The sequence below is a fragment of the Cibotium barometz genome, chromosome 2 (assembly GCF_041138505.1).
Source record: "Cibotium barometz isolate CiBa-2024 chromosome 2, ASM4113850v1, whole genome shotgun sequence".
Taxonomy (NCBI): domain Eukaryota; kingdom Viridiplantae; phylum Streptophyta; class Polypodiopsida; order Cyatheales; family Cibotiaceae; genus Cibotium; species Cibotium barometz.
Window position 1 is genome coordinate 25,943,159 of NC_141047.1, and position 16,513 is coordinate 25,959,671.

At 39.5% G+C, this 16,513-nt stretch overlaps 1 long non-coding RNA gene across 1 annotated transcript in view; it reads left to right on the forward strand.

The window, feature by feature from the left end:
* LOC147640863 (uncharacterized) overlaps positions 1–9,294 on the forward strand; it is an 81,696-nt gene extending 72,402 nt beyond the window's left edge. The window contains exon 2 of the long non-coding RNA XR_015268521.1: positions 9,272–9,294. This is a non-coding gene — a long non-coding RNA (uncharacterized LOC147640863). The remainder of the gene's footprint in view (positions 1–9,271) is intronic.
* Positions 9,295–16,513: the final 7,219 nt, after the last annotated feature.

Sequence of the window (16,513 nt, forward strand, 5' to 3'; positions counted from 1 at the left end):
AGTGTTCTTAAACACTAATAGTGTTATTAAACACTAATGGTGAGTTAATCACCAAAATAAGTGTCATTTGACACTAAAAATGTGCTTTTTAGTGTCAAATGTGCTCATTAAACACTAATGGTGAGTTAATCACCAATCATTTACAATGTTGTTGTGTATTACCCTTGAGTTGAGGCCCTTGTTTGTAAGAGGCATAGGCATGCCATAAGCCGTATGCTCTCATTTCCCAAGCCCAAGGCATTTCATTCCGCTGCATATTCTGCATTTTCATCGTATAAGATGAGTTGTAAGGTTGAGCATAGAATCCCTAAATGATCTACCTTATTAGTTGTCATGATTTTAAGCATCTTTTGGCATTACTTTTATAAGAGGCATTGGCAACATTATGAGCCATGTCCTCTCCTTCTTGAGCCAAAGATGATAAACCTTATTTGTTTGAGTATTTACCTCAACCAATTACTCATTAAGCTTGTAACTTCAAACCCTAAAGGGTATCATTAACCAACATGCATAAAAGCTATTGTAATTGTGGAGTAGACACTGCCCTTGACCAATCCATAAGGCAAGTGGTAAGACCCTCTCTTTCCCTTCCCTATTTAAATCTACCTCATTACTCATGGAGGAGATATATTATTCAAGGAAGCATAAAGCATGTTGGAGGACCATCTAAAAGCAAACCACTTAAGCAAGGGTGGCAGCCTTGTCATCATTGTGTGAGAATGGTCAAGGTGGAAAGCATGTGGTGGAAGCAATGGCATGTATGTCTCAAGCATGTCATCTACAAGAAGTCAAGCAAATACAAAGAGTGGAATGCACCATCATCGAGGTGTACATCTTCATCTCGACAACAAATAAAGACTTAGATGGCATCAATGTAATAGCCTCTAAGGCTCTAGGAACACATTTGTAAATCCTAGATAACCACACCTATATTCCAAACCTTGTACGCCTAAATGTTATAAAGGCATCCTATGTCCAATACCACCTATTCCATTCTTTCATAGTTGGTATTGAGGGGGGGTATTAAGAGACTAAGGTTATGTAGAAGGGTGAGAGAAGGGTGTGAGTGTGAATGGACTTGAGGTCCACTTGCTCACCTATTTAAAGGTGAGGCCATGAGGCATTTTGTATGTGAGCAAGGCCTAGTTATATTCATAAACAACTTAATAAGCAAGATATTGTTCTTGTACTTTTTGAGTCTCTCCTCTCCACACACTTGATCTAGCATGAGCACCACGTTTTCTCAACATTATGTACCCAATCCTAGTCACATTTTGGATGACTAGCATGATTATTTTAGATAAGGGAGGATTCCAAATCAAATTAGAGTCTATACTTGTGACTCAAAATCCTACGGTTTGAAACCAAAAAATTCGAGAGAACTTGGTCAAGTGGACTCACGTTTTGCATGATTTGTTCCATTGTCATAGCACTCTAATTGTCAATGAGAATTCTAGTGGGTCACTACTTAGACTCACTAAGATCAACTAATAACCTTCTTAGACATACACAATCTACCCGTAGATGTAGCCATAGTGGGTTGCTTCTTACTCAAATGTCCCCTCCTTGGGAGGGGACATTTGAGTAGATGTAGCCATAGTGGGTTGTATCTTACTCAAGTGTCCCCTCCTTAGAAGGGGATTGTATCCAACCAAAGGGGACTCCTTGGGTCCCCATGGCTGCTCTTGGGAGGAGGCCTCCTTTTTAGGATGTAAAAGGTAGCTTTACTAGAGGGGGAAGAGGGCACTAGTAACCCATAATCTACAAACCCTTACCATTGCCACCTAGTAGTAATCTGAGTGATAACGTCACCAAATTATCTAAAATCACCTATCGCAAAAGTAGATCAATTGAATTTCATGGGACCATGCTTACTCTTGTGTGACCCCATCCGTATACCTATGTGGAAGGTCTCTAAGTTACCATAGATCTTTGTGTAGGAAACCAAAATGATGCTTGTAAATTGCATCCCACTTGGAAACATTGAGTAAATATCTACCAAGTCAGGCTCTTTCCTAGACTTAAAAAACAAGGTGAGATCTGACAAAGCGTGCCTTAATTAAAGAATGCAATTTCTAGCTTTAAAATGTGTGCTCCTTTTAGATGAGAGAGAGAGAGAGAGAGAGAGAGAGAGAGAGAGAGAGAGGGAGAAGTCTATATTTTTAAAATAATAGGCCCCCCTCTCTCCAAAAAATCTCTCATGATATAAGCACAAATAATAAAAGTTAAACATGTGCAAAAAAAGAAGGGTGGGATTTCTAGCCTTGAGAGATCTTTAGGAAAATGAACCCTTTAAATGTGTGTGTGTGTGTGAGAGAGAGAGAGAGAGAGAGAGAGAGAGAGAGAGAGAGAGAGAGAGAGAGAGTTCCCAAAATATAGGCCCATCTCTCAAATTGTATTTTTTTCAAAATACAAACACACAAAAAGTAAACGTGCACAAATATAGTTGTTATGGCTCACCCTAACCATCCTTCAAACACATCCAAAAAGAGATTACCTGGTGAACCGCAACTGTCATGAGGATCTTTCCAATGGCCAAGCTCGTAACCCTTAAAGTCTCCAAGCTGTACAACTCCTTGAGAAGCCATTCCACCGCGTCTCCACCACGAGCGTTGTCACACCACTGCGTTGCACTACAGGTCCTCGTCCCTCCTCTTACCTCACTTCACTCACACACACTCACTAGCATGCATTAGGGAGAGAGATTAGCAAGAGGATTAGCAAAAGCAAGACTCAATTGCACAATTGGAGAGTATGTTGTATTATGAGAGAAATTCACTTATATACATGGCCATAAGTGTTCACACTCACTTAAACTATGGCTGGCTAGGCACTTTAGGCCTATATGAGGCCTAATGCTATTACAATTACTACTCTCATAATATATCCATGAAGTACATCACTTAGGACTTCATCCTATCTTGCTACCACATGCTCTTGAAGTGGGAATTGCCATAAATACTCCATCACACCATTACGGGCGCCCATCCAAGTTGTAGCTTTGGACACTATTGCTTCATATGATGAATGTATGACTTTTTGGTGTATTTACTGTGACTCCTTGATGTAAGATAATGGCGGTAGCTCTTGTTAATCCTAGAATTGGATTAACAATAGTATAACTTTAGTACATATCTTCCAAAGAAAAACTATTGTGCATAGGAAAAAGCATTGTGAGGTTTTAGCTAACATATTAATTTAGATTTTCCTTTATCTTATGTATTTCAAAAAAAAAAGTGGCTAGCATTAGAACAAAAAAGATACCCCTTTGTGTTGACAACTTTTGCATGGTTTTAAATGAAATAGGCTTTTCAAGATTTTAAAGTTTCAACATTTAATAATAAGCTTGATTGAAAAGAGATATATCATTCTCTTGTGCCATTTTATTCTTATACTATTTGTTTCCAAATAGATAGAAATTAGTCTTTTTCTACTCTTAGAAACAAAAATGAAAACCTCACACCAAATCCCAGAACAATCCTCATTTCTCCCTACTTTATATGAAAGAATGATGATCCACCCTCCAAACAACTGATCAAACAAAAGCTTTTTTATCTTTTTCTTATAAGCTAAAATCCTATCCACAAACATTGAGGCCTTCTCATACCATGAAAATTAGTGCCAACAACTAATTGATAGCATATATGTTTGGGATGGTCATTCCTCTACAATATTGATAACAATATATGATATCATGAAAGTGGGTATCAACTAATTGATAGTATCTATGTTGGGGTTGTAATTCCCCCAGAATGTATGAGATCACGAAAGTTGGTATCAAATAAGTGATAGTATCTATGTTGGGGTTTTAATTCCCTCACAATATAGATAACTTGTGATAGTATCTATGTTGGGGGTTGTAATTCCCCCACAATATAGATAGCTTGCGCTGAAAATGTGAATTAAATAAAGTCAAAAGGCTTGGGATAATCCACCAAGCTCTCAAATGTACATGATATAAGGACTTTTGATGAGTAATTTCACGACTACTTAAGACTTTTATCGTAATCAATAGCATCATCTATGTTTATTATAACTAGTGGTGAGCTAGATAACGAAGACATGTAGAGAGAGAGAGAGAGAGAGAGAGAGAGAGAGAGAGAGAGAGAGAGAGAGAGAGAGAGCTAAAAGCTGATGAATGAGTGAGAAGTGACTAAGATGCTAAGTTTGGAGATGAGAGAAATAGAGAGAGGAAATTCATATGACATGTAGATAGGCTAGAGAAAAGGATAACTTTTTTGGATGCCTCCTGGCTATTTGGCATGAAAAACTTGCATTAATTGCTCTCTTTTCTCTTGATTTGAGACTCTTTCATACATGACATAGGAGTATTTTGCATACTGGAGAAAAATATCCAATGGGATATGTTCATAAGAAGCATTGTAATTTTTTCGTAATCTTTGATTGTTGCATGGATGTGCTCATCATTCTTTCACTATGGATCACTGTAGGTGAAAAAAATGAATTTTGGAAACTATGAAAGCCATTGGGAGATCAAAACATCCAAGCATTTTACCTTTATTAACACCTTCTATAGGAAAGAAGAGAAGCTCTTGATCTATGGCTATATGCCAAATGGAAGCTTGTGTAGTGCTTGTAACAGTGAATTTCTTTCAAATATGTGTGAGATTATTTTCATAAACCAAGCATGTGTAACCAACAATTAAAAAAATTTAGGATTATGTATTTGTATACATGTATTCATGTAAGTGTAAATGTGTACCCATGTGTAGATGCATGCATGTATATATATATATATATATATATATATATATATATATATATATATATATATAAGTGTAAATGTGTACCCATGTGTAGATGCATGCATGTATATATATATACATATATACATGCATGCATACATTCATGTGTGCACACATGCACGTGTACACACACCCACACACACACATGCGCACACACACACACACACAAACACACACACACACATGCATTCATGCACAAATACATGCATACCTTACATATGAATCAAGTGTGTGCATTCACACCCATATGAGATGATGTTAAGAAGGGTTTCTGCATGTGTGGTACATATAGGTTATAAAAACAAGATCATGTCAAGAAGGGTTTGTGCATATGTGGTACATATAGGTTAAAAGAACAAGAATATTCTCAACCAAATCTTTTGATATTTAGAAAATTTTGGTGAAATTACCAACAACTCTACCAAATTCTAGCACGAAAAGAAACAGAATTGTGGAAATGGTCCTATTTCGAGTATGTGGAACTTTAAGTGTCTTGGTTTTAGTTTAGGCCTTTAAGTTTTGTTGATATCTCATGGTATCTCAAAGCTCTCAAGCCACAATTGTGCACTTTGTTGACATTAGTGTTCTCTTGTAACATTCATTTATAGCCCTTCCCCCTACAAGGAGTGGTGTGTGTGTGGTGTTTTATCAACTTGAGCGTTTATCATAAAGCTCTTAAGACGAATTGGTGTATTTTGTTAGCATCAAAGTATTGGTGTGTGTACTATATTATATTAACAATTGTGGGGTGTGCATCTCTAGAGAAAAAGAAATCATGAGACTTTGGTTAGCCAAGGTTGATTTGGTACATCGTGTATCGTGTAGAGGCAAGGAAAAATGTGACGTTTGTCATCCCTATTTTTCAAGCAATTTTCCTTGTTAAAAAATGCTAAAGAAAAACTTGCCTATTAAAGACATGCCTTGGTCAAAAATTTCTATGTCATTTATATAAATAAATATATACTTTTATATAGAGAAATGGGGGATCTATAAATGGGGAGAAAATGTCACATCGATGAGGGGAGGTGAAAATGCAAGGTGGAAAAATTCAAAATCCATGTGGATGACAAAGTTGAAATTACAAGGGGGAAAAATGCACATGGATGAAGGGTCGATGAAGGGAAAGGTAAATATGAAGTGCTCAAGAAGAGGCAAAGGAAGAGGAATGGACTTGCCTTCATATAATCTCCCTTCTTCTCACCCTCACACACATTGAGCAATCGCTCAATCTCTCGCTCTCTCTCTCTCTCTCTCTTTGTAATAGAAGATATATTACCAAAAAATACTTTACAAATGGCCACATGGCTACCAGGTGATGTAGTAGCTTTCCCTCACTAATTACTCTGAACCACAGGTGTAGCTCAGAGTACCCTCATCTAATATATAGCTATGTCATTCTCCACCAAATGAGCTAACCGCCGCCGCAAGGAAGAGACTTGCTACAATAGTATTCCTTTTATACGACCTATGTGAGTTGTAATTCCAACTTTTGCATCAAATATGAAGGCATTCCTAGTAAACCAGATATGCCACAAACTTGTCCACCTAAAAAAATGAAAGAAGACTGAATGTTTTGGGTTATCAAGCCCATTCAAAATCTTGCCCAAAATCCCATCTTTAACCTTTATAAGCCTATCTGTGAATGGACTCTATACATGAGAAATGAAATCCCAAACCTTCTTTGCCACTGGACATGAAATGAAAAGATACAGACATGTTTCCAAGCATGTGGTAAAAAAACACACAATTATCTGTCGCTTTCGCAAAATTGGTCCCCTAATGGTAGACCTCCAACTAGCATGCACCATAGGAACACATTCCCTTGATATGGAACTTAGACCACCAGCCCTATAAAATTACTTCCTTCCACTAGGCCCTACTTTTTTGGATGTTCCATACCCTATTAGCCTTCTTCGTGATCCAGCGCTTATCTTCCGCCATCATATGGTGAACTTGATTTGTTATACACTGGACAATGTCCTAAGGCTTTTGAAATATCTAATCCTTCAACTGAGGAATACCACCAAATGGTGTAAGTCCTTCCCTCACCTTTCTCATAACTATACATATCCACGTGGAACCGAAAAATATTGATGGATTTTTCAAAAACATAATAAGTGGCCTCTACGTGGCAACAAAGCATCAATAATTCTCACTAGTCCCAAACTAGCCATTCTATTGAATTTTGGCCGCTCAACAAATTTGTCAGGCCACTCCAGAAGTTGTAAAATAGCCAACACCTCACGTGCCATAGACTTCAACTACAAGGCTTCCATTTCGTGTGTGCCAATACCTCCTTCCATGAGATCATCAAATGAGAAAGCAGAGGTGAAGCCACCACTCGAACCTATTGGGAACCATTCACTACATCCCAACATGTACCATCAATCCTGGTATTACCATCCATAAGTGCGATCTCCTCTATGAGGGCCTTAGCCACCACTTAAACCTATTGGGGAACCATTCACTACATCTCCACCATCATGTACCATCAAGCCTGGTATTACCATGCACAAGTGCAGCCTCCTCTATGAGGGCCTTAGCCATTACCACCCATGGCTCTTGAGATACACACCTATCTTGCAAATAAAGGCCATCTCGTAGTGACCATATGTAATTTGACATCTAATAGGGTTGCTCCTCCACTCCTCTTCGGAGTAATAACATGTTCCCAAGAAATCCACGTGTGCCTTGGCTTATTTCCTGCTCTTTTCCATAGCATAAATATAATTGGCTATTGTATCTGATACAAAGCTTTGCCTGTCTATGGCAATAAAGGCAAGAAAAAAGATATCATGCTAATAATAATGGATTGTGCCACTTTGAGCCAAAAATGCATAGGCCAACCTTGAGATTCCAATACACAAACTTATCATTTATCCTTGCAAAACTCCATGCCAACAAAGCATGTGAATCAATATCAACCCAAGTGGCGTGTGATGCATCCCCTTTATATGATCTGTCCATTCCATCCCAAACCAAGTAGACCTCTCTCAGTACAACTTATCAAAGCAAATTTTTGCATATTAATGTATAACCCTAAAGCAAGACCAAAAGTATCCCAAAACAGCCATAGCCTTCTGAATATTATCTCTTTGAGCCTTAAGGAACATGAAAGAATCATCTACCAATGCCTGGCTGTGACCATCTACTCTCTGCTTTGGAAGAGTAGCCCTACAACTTCACCATCCTCCACCAGCCTATCCAGTTGAGATAATATTGGATGTGTAATAATTGCAAACAAGAGAGGGTTAAGTGGGCATCCTTATCTGACCGATCTCGTCAAATGAATGGGCTTAGTCACCCCACCATGAATCAAAAGCCTAGCCACTGCATGTTGGCTAATAGTATAAATCAAAGATGACATGCGAGGGACAAATCCCATAGCCTGCATAAGCTGTGAAAGAAAAGACCAAGTAACGTGATCATAAGCCTTTTCAATATCCAGTTGAATCATAACCACTTCTTGCCTTGAAGCCCTTGCATAATCAATTCCAATTTGTACATTCAGTATATTATGCAAAATATGCCAACCTTTAAAAATCCATATTTCCTTACATGAATCAAAGTAGGAAGAAATTGTTGTAACCTGTTGGCTAAGACCTTTGCAAATATCTTATACATGGCCCCCATTAATGTGATTGGTCTCCATTGACGTAGATTAACTGGGGATGGAACTTTAGGCAATAAACATACAAGCCCAATCTTCCAACTTGTAGGCATGATACCTATATTCCACACCTCCCAAAAATAGAAGCGAGAGGGACCTTTGTGAAAAGCTCATTGGGGAGCCCATCCCATCCTCGAATTTTTCCTTTAGGAAAATACTTCAACACATCTTCCACCTCATCCGCTAAAATATCTCTATCCAATTCATTTGTAGAAACATCTGATACACCTGGTGGCGAACCAAGTCTCTAGTCGCAAGAGACATGACCTCTTGTGGACCCAAAATATGGCAATAAAAGTCCATACACACATCTAGAACATAAGTAGGATCAGTAATCAATACTCCTTGCCTATCTTGCACCCTGACAATATTCTCACGTGCATGCTTTTGCTGCAAACGAGCAAAGAACGTATATGACTGACAATTAGAATCCATTAGGGCATCCATTTGAGCCATAAGCTTATATCTCACATATTGATTCTTGTGTGATACTAAAACCTGATGGGATAACCAATCAATAGCTACTCAATGTCAAGAAAGGTGAGCCTCCTCCCTTTTTTTTGTGTCCTTGCAGGACATGGCCTTCCTTTTTGCTGCATTTCCTGTTGCATTCATGTCTGCCTACTTTTTGACATGCTGGGTTTTCTCTCCTCTTGCGTTCATGCATTCCCACCCTTTGTATGACCAAGCATGTCTGCAAGATCTTGTGGACCCAAAATATGATTCTATGTTGGTTCTAATGAGAAATGTTGCATGATTGTTGGACTGTTCACAATAAGAATTTTCCCAATAAGTTGGGTAGGTTCTAACCAATTGAGAAAGTGGATGCGTATAGGTGAGAAGATCATGATTAGTGGGAGTCTTTTGAAGTTTTTGATACAGCTTGTTAGAAATGTAGCTTGGTCTTGGTTAAAGGGATTGCAGAACCATCCTCTTGAACCACATGTTTTGAAAATCAACCAACAACGATTCTAGGTTTCACAACTTCTCCCTAAAATATGATGCATTATGAATCCCATACTTGCAAGCATGATTTTGAATATTGAACATACAACACTCCCAAGCTGACACCCCAATAGAGATTAAATGGCCTCAAAAGTTTTGTAACACCTGCAACATAAATTGATGGGAAACAGTATGCTCTAAGAAATTCTGGTTAACCTTAAGAGGAGCCTTTCCCAATAATGGCCTATAAGCATCCACAGAATGGCTATGCATCTCTCTCTCTCTCTCTCTCTCTCTCTCTCTCTCTCTCTCTCTCTCTCTCTCTCTCTCTCTCTCTCTCTCTCTCTCTCTCTCTTTAAACAAAAATGGACTAACCCTTCCACCACTCGAATGTGGCAGAAGTGGTTAGTTCAGTTGATATTCAGCACGTATTGTGTTTGAATTTCACTTCCCGCCGTCTCGGATAGATCATTTCGGTATCTTGCAATTGTTCCTACGATGTTAAAATTCTCTCTCTCTCTCTCTCTCTCTCTCTCTCTCTCTCTCTCTCTCTCTCTCTCTCTATCAATCAATGGAAATTTTATTTCCTACCCCCCTCTCTCTTTCTTCGACATGCACACGCAGGTTGTTAAAATATGGTGCCTGTCATGTGATGTGTGGGGCACATGTATGGGTTAATTAAGATGAGAGGGCTTCTCATTCTAACTTGAGGAGCTTTAGGATTTGAAATAGCTACAAATAGGATTGATTATAAGCCATTGATAATGGAGATTAGTGAGCTTAATCATAGATTAATTAACCATAATAGAAAGAAGCATCCATGCCTAAATGAGGTAGAAGGTTACATTTTTAGCTCAATTTGAAGTTAAAGATCAATTTGGAGCTATCAAAAACCCCTGGAGCTCAATGGAATTGCTTCGAATCAAATCAAGTGAGCAGTTATGATGATTTCCCCCAATTCAACTAGCTTCAATTGCAACCTTGATTTCTCTCAGTCAATCAACATCATTTTCTTCTAAATCCTCTGATGAGTTCTAACATCTTGATGTTCTGTATATAACCCTAAAATGGCTTGGCAAATGGCTAAGCAAATCATCAGTATAGCAGGTCGTCCCCGATAGGGTGGTTCTTGGCCATTTATTTGTGGATAAAGTAATTAGTGGGTAATTAAAAAGTGATTAACACTAATTTCTCTACTAATCAAATGTCAATTGGGATGTCTAGGGATGAGATATGGTGCATTTTCTCTGATACCATGTTGAAAGATGTGAATTTGATGAGATTATTAGGCGCATAAACATGAGAAGTGAGAGCTATGGTGGATGGAAGATGGAAAAAGACATAGTTAGAGCATATTATTAACACTAATGAAGATAATCAAGACATGAATCAAGGCTAATCATATACTCATGATGAGAATGACCTTGATACATCCAGAGGTCTCATCCACATGTTCTATGCACACTTGTGCCATCCATGTGTTCATAAATGCTCACATGCCTTATGCACCCTTGCAACTTCCATGTGCCTAATTTTTGACCATTGACCATCTTTTACATTTATCCATTCACATCCCAAATAACCTTAGCTTGCATCCATTCTAATTTAATAACATCCTACGCTTCTTCTACCTTACTCCTAGCTCACTATTTTTGAGGGTTAATTTATCATTAGTGTTATTTATGTTGATTAGCACACAAATCAAGTTCAAATCTATGTAAGAGTATTAGACCTTTCTCATTGAGCCATGGCTACTCATATCTTAGTGGATTTAAGTTTAAAGGTAAAGGATTCCATACAAGATTCCATACATGGCAAAGAAAAGTCATGTACCTACTCATGCAAAAGGAACTTTGGGGGTTAGTAAATGGAGATGAGCTCAAGGAAGGGAGTGATGTTGAGGTCAAAGCATGGATAAATAAAGATAGAAAAGCCATGGCCATCATTGGGTTAAGTCTTGGTGTCATTTCATTCATCACATCAACAATAAAGAGTATGCCAAATAAGCATGGGATGAGTAAAGAAAGTATTTGGAGCTAGGGAAAAAAACTCACAACAAATAAATAAGAAAATATAGTTCTATGGGTTTGATATGGAGATCAAAGACTCACTTGTGGAGCATGTAGATAAGATGAAGAGCATTATGATGCAACTTGCAAGTATGAAGGCACCCGTGGAGGATGAGAAAGATGCAATTGCGGTCTTAATCAAAAGCATGCCTCAAGAGTTTTCTTCGGGTGGTAACAACTCTTACTTATCTTCCAAATATTATGCTTGAAGGTGTTGAATCCTCCTTGTTTGAAGATGATAAGAAACTAAAAGGTACACAACAAAGCTCAACAAACAGTATGTAGACTACTTTCTTTAACAAATCCAATGTCAAATGTAACCATTGTGGAAGGATAGGGCATGTAATGGCCTATGTCATCATCGAAACAAGCCCAAGCTTCTATGTGATACATGTGGCATGGTAGGCCACCTTGAGAAGAATTATTGGTCAAGGAGAAGAATCAAAGCAACTTGATGGTGGAGGCAACTCATGAGTATTCTCCACATGAACACGTTTTCTATGTGTGATGATGTTTTTATGTCATGTCTATGTTGATATAATCACCTCTAGACACTGATGACGTAGGCTAAGTGATATGTGTGTGTCTCCATTAAGGGGGGGGGGGGAAATTTCATGTCTATGTATGTCACATTACCTTCTTGGGGGGAAAATGTCATGTCTATGTATGTCACATTACCTTTCTGGGATGAAACCCATTTGGGCACCAAGGGGGGGTGCTGAAATATTGTACCCCTCATGTCATGTATGGGGTACATATATGTGAGAGTAAGGTAGAAGAATCTTAGGCTACTATGAAATTGGAATGGATGCAAGCTAAGGTTATTTGGGATGTGAATGGATGAATGTAAAAGGTGGTCAATGGTCAAAAAATATGCACATGGAAGGTGCAAGCGTGCACAAAGCATGTGAGCATTTATGAAGACATGGATGGCATAAGCGTGCACATAGAACATGTGGATGAGAGCTACATATGGATGTATCAATCTCATTCTTATTGAAACTATGGTAATTTAAGGTGGATAGAAATGAAGGAGACTTATTGTGATAAGTGTGTGCAATTAAGTTTAGACTCAAGTTCAGTTAGGTTACAAGAGGGAAACTTGTACTCTTAAAAAGAGTTGAGATGTTGTGCTTGTATTCCATTGCTTGAAATGTCCTCCTTTTATATGAGGAGAGTACAACCTAGCTTTTCTCTTGCATGTGGGATAATTCTCACTTGGTGATGTGCTTCTCACACTCACTCCATACTTTCCTTGTGCTCCATGGCACCATATTTCTCAACACCCCTCCTTGGTGCCAAGTCTTTGGGCTACTCAAGGTGGTCGGATGTGAGGTTTTACAAAATGTTGTTTGACTTTTTACTTTCTACATTCCCCTATGTGCTAGAGCAACTTTGCCTCATGTGATACCTTAGCACTTCCTCCCCTTGATGGTGGTGACTTGACCTATCTTTGAGGCCTAGAGGTCATCTCTAAGAGTGAGGTCCCCCCTTGATAGAGACTTGACCTATCTTTGACATCTAGAGGTCTCTTCTAAGAGTAGGACTACAAATTTTGGCTATTTCTTCTACCTTGGCTACATCATTAGTGCCAGAGGGTAGTTACAAGAAAGCACTTTTTGTGGGAAGTAGGATTCTTTTTATAAACAAATTTTTGTTTAAGAGATGGGTAGTGGTTGGAAGCTTGTTTATTGCTTCGTTGATGTTTACTCGATGCTCCTTTTTTTTTGTTTATGCAAACTCGCATACTCATTTGGTTGTGGTGTTTTTACAGACTTTTCTCTTCAGTTTCATACTTCCTCTTGCGTGCTCATATTGGCCACTTTCACAAGAGTTATAATTTTTTGATGAGAACATTGCATTGGTGATTTTCGTGCCAACACACATGTTGATGATGATGTCGGTGTCAAAGATTGTGATCCACTTGATGCCGATGATGTCCATGTTGGTGCATGTACAAAATTTTTGTTTGACGATGGCTTCAATGGTGTCCATGTGAATAGCCCCTTAAGGAGGGCTCCTTTACACCAAAGATAAAAATAAACCTTATCTCTAAAATTTTATGTGGTCTATTGCTTCTTCTCTAATGTCGCCCGCTAATGTGCTGCTGCTTCTGCTGATGAGAGGAGGTCTTCCCTTAGACTACGTGCGTGAGCTGCACAGTGAGCTCTCTCTAACATCATCGCGCTTGCTTTCTTCCTTCTTGTTGTAGGGCTACTGTGTGTCTATCCGCGATGCTACTCACAGTGCATCAGAGCTACTCTCTTCGCTCGTCAATTCTGTTGTGCATGAGCTATTGCATCTCTCTGGTGCCCATCAGCCATGTTTCTTCCCCTTGCTTGGTATGCTATACTATGTCGCATTGCCTACTAGTAGGCGATTAACAGGCTATCCGAGTCTTGCGATGGTAGTTTCCTACTGCTTGTTTAGTTGCTTTGCTGTCGACTTGTCTCTCGGATCTACTCTTTTTGCATGCTATAGAGGCACAGCTACTCACAGTTTTCTTTAGTGCGCTGCTTGCACCCACTTGATAGTGTTCTTTTGCTGCTACATTAGGTGGGAGAGAAAGTTGATGCACCGAATGGTACATTGAACAAAAATCCTCCTCAACTCTCTCCTTATCTCTCTCTCTCTTTCTACCTCCCTAATTTCTAAAGAGATTCCACTATGATATGGCTTGAAGCTACACCAAGTTAGTGCCATAGCTTGAGAATGTGCAGATGGGAAACTCTTTCTCTAATCTCAAAGGTAGTAAGGAGGGGAGCTATGATGAAAAAAGGACTGGAACCCTCTAACGTACTCTCTTTAAACTTAAGCTTAATCCAATGCTAATGAACTGAAGTAGATTAGAAGAGCTAGACCTAAGCTCTAATACCATGTTGAAACTATGGATTGAGCTCTCCTAACTACACATCCTAATCACACACTAATATGATCTAATGACATTGCTAATCTAAGGTGGATAGAAATGAAGGAGACTCATTGTGATGAGCGTGTGCTAATTAAGTTTAGACTCAAGTTCAGTTAGGTTACAAGATAGAAACTTGTACTCATAAAAAGACTTGAGATGTTGTGTTTATATTTCATTGCTTGAAATGTCTTCCTTTTATATGAGGAGAGTACAACTTAGCTTTTCTCTTGCATGTGGGATAATTCTCACTTGGTGATGTGCCTTCTTACACTCACTCGATACTTTCCTTGTGCTCCATGGCACCATATTTCTTAACACCCCGCCTTGGCTTTGGGCTACTCAAGGTGGTTGGATACGAGGTTTTACAAAATGTTGTTTGAATTTTTACTTTCTAAATTCCCCTATGTGCTTTGAGAAACTTTGCCTCATGTGATACTTTAGCACTTCCTCCCCTTAATGGTAACCTATCTTTGAGGCCTAGATGTCATCTCTAAGAGTGAGGTCCCCCCCTTGATAGAGACTTGACCTATCTTTGGTGTCTAGAGGTCTCTTCTAAGAGTAGGTGTGGATGACTCGGCCGGTCCTCTCGCTAGGGATCTCGAGGACAGCCGACACAAACACTATGGTTGGGGGAGAAGGGAGCGTGGATCCTCTCAGGGAAGTATACCTGCCAGGATGAGTCAACCTCATTGGCTAGACATGCAAGACCTACGCTCTACACTGTCTACCGTGCTCTTCAACCACCACCTAGCACTGTAGTACCCCTACAGGGCTCACTCACACCACACACACCACTCACACCTCACTCACCTTGCTCACACAAAGAGATAGACAAAACACCAATAGAGCGCAACACTACAATCACAATACCAAAAGGAATGATACAAGGGAGACTCGGCTCCAATGAATGAATGTGCTAGCATGAAGGTGATACACCAAAGAGCATCATCCCCTACGAGAGTGTGTCCGAGACTGTGTATATGATGTCGAGAGAGTGCTCCCCTTAACTCCTCCTTGGTGGGTGTCCTCCTCCTCGGGTGGTGCTCAAGAGGATCTCTCCCTGCCTTGGGAAAGGGAGAGGGGAAAGGAAGATGGAGCTCAGGATCTCGAAGAGGATCTCTCCCTACCTTGGGAAATGGAGAGGGGTGTTGCCTCCATGAGTGCCATCGGAGTTGTCCATGCATGTATGAGATGTCGAAGGGGACCAGCGGTCAGAGGGGTCGAAGAACACTGGCGGTTGGAGGGCAAAGACGGTGATGGCGGTCGGAGTAGTCGGAGGACACTGGCGGTGATGGTGGTTGAATGTTAGAATTTCGTGGTGCTCATGCTAGATCAAATATGTGGAGGAGAGAGACTCACAAAATACAAGAAAAGATCTTGCTTATTAAGTTGCTCAAAATAAAACTAAGCTTCTTGCTCCTTGCAAATGCCTTTGGCATGTGCCTTTAAAATAGACTTGCTACTAGTGGCCTAGGGTTAGGTGGCTCCCTTAGGACCATTCACACCCACACACCTTCTACACCCTTGTTCACTAAGGCTCCAAGGCCTATATCTTAATACCCCCCCTCAATACCAGCCACCATGAAAAAAATGTGCTTGGAATGGGTGGTATTGGACATATGGAAAGAAAAAAAAATGTGCCTTTATAACATTAGGCTTACAAGAATGTTCATGGTGGTGTGGTTATCTAGGACTTACAACTATGTTTTTAGAGCCTTAGAGGCTAATACAATGATACCATCTAAGTCTTTATTTGATGTCGACGATGAAGATGTACACCTTAATGATGGTGCACCCCACTCTTTGTGCTTGCTTGACCTCTTGTAGTAGTTGACATGCTTTGGACATACATGCCATTGCTTCCACATGCTTTCCACCTTGACCATTCTCACACAATGATCAAAACAAGGCTGCCACCCTTGCTTAAGTGGTTTGCACATAGATGTTCCTTCAACATGCTTGATGCTTTTCTGCATACCATACCTCCTCCATGGGCAATGTGGGTCTTCTTTAGAGTAATGGTTATGAGGTAGATTTATATGGGAAAGGGAAAGGGAGGGTCTTACCACTTAAGACAAATTTAGGAATTTTGGGAATTATTCGAGTCCCATTTCTTATAGGATTGGTTGGAAACTCGGTATTTTTGTGTAGT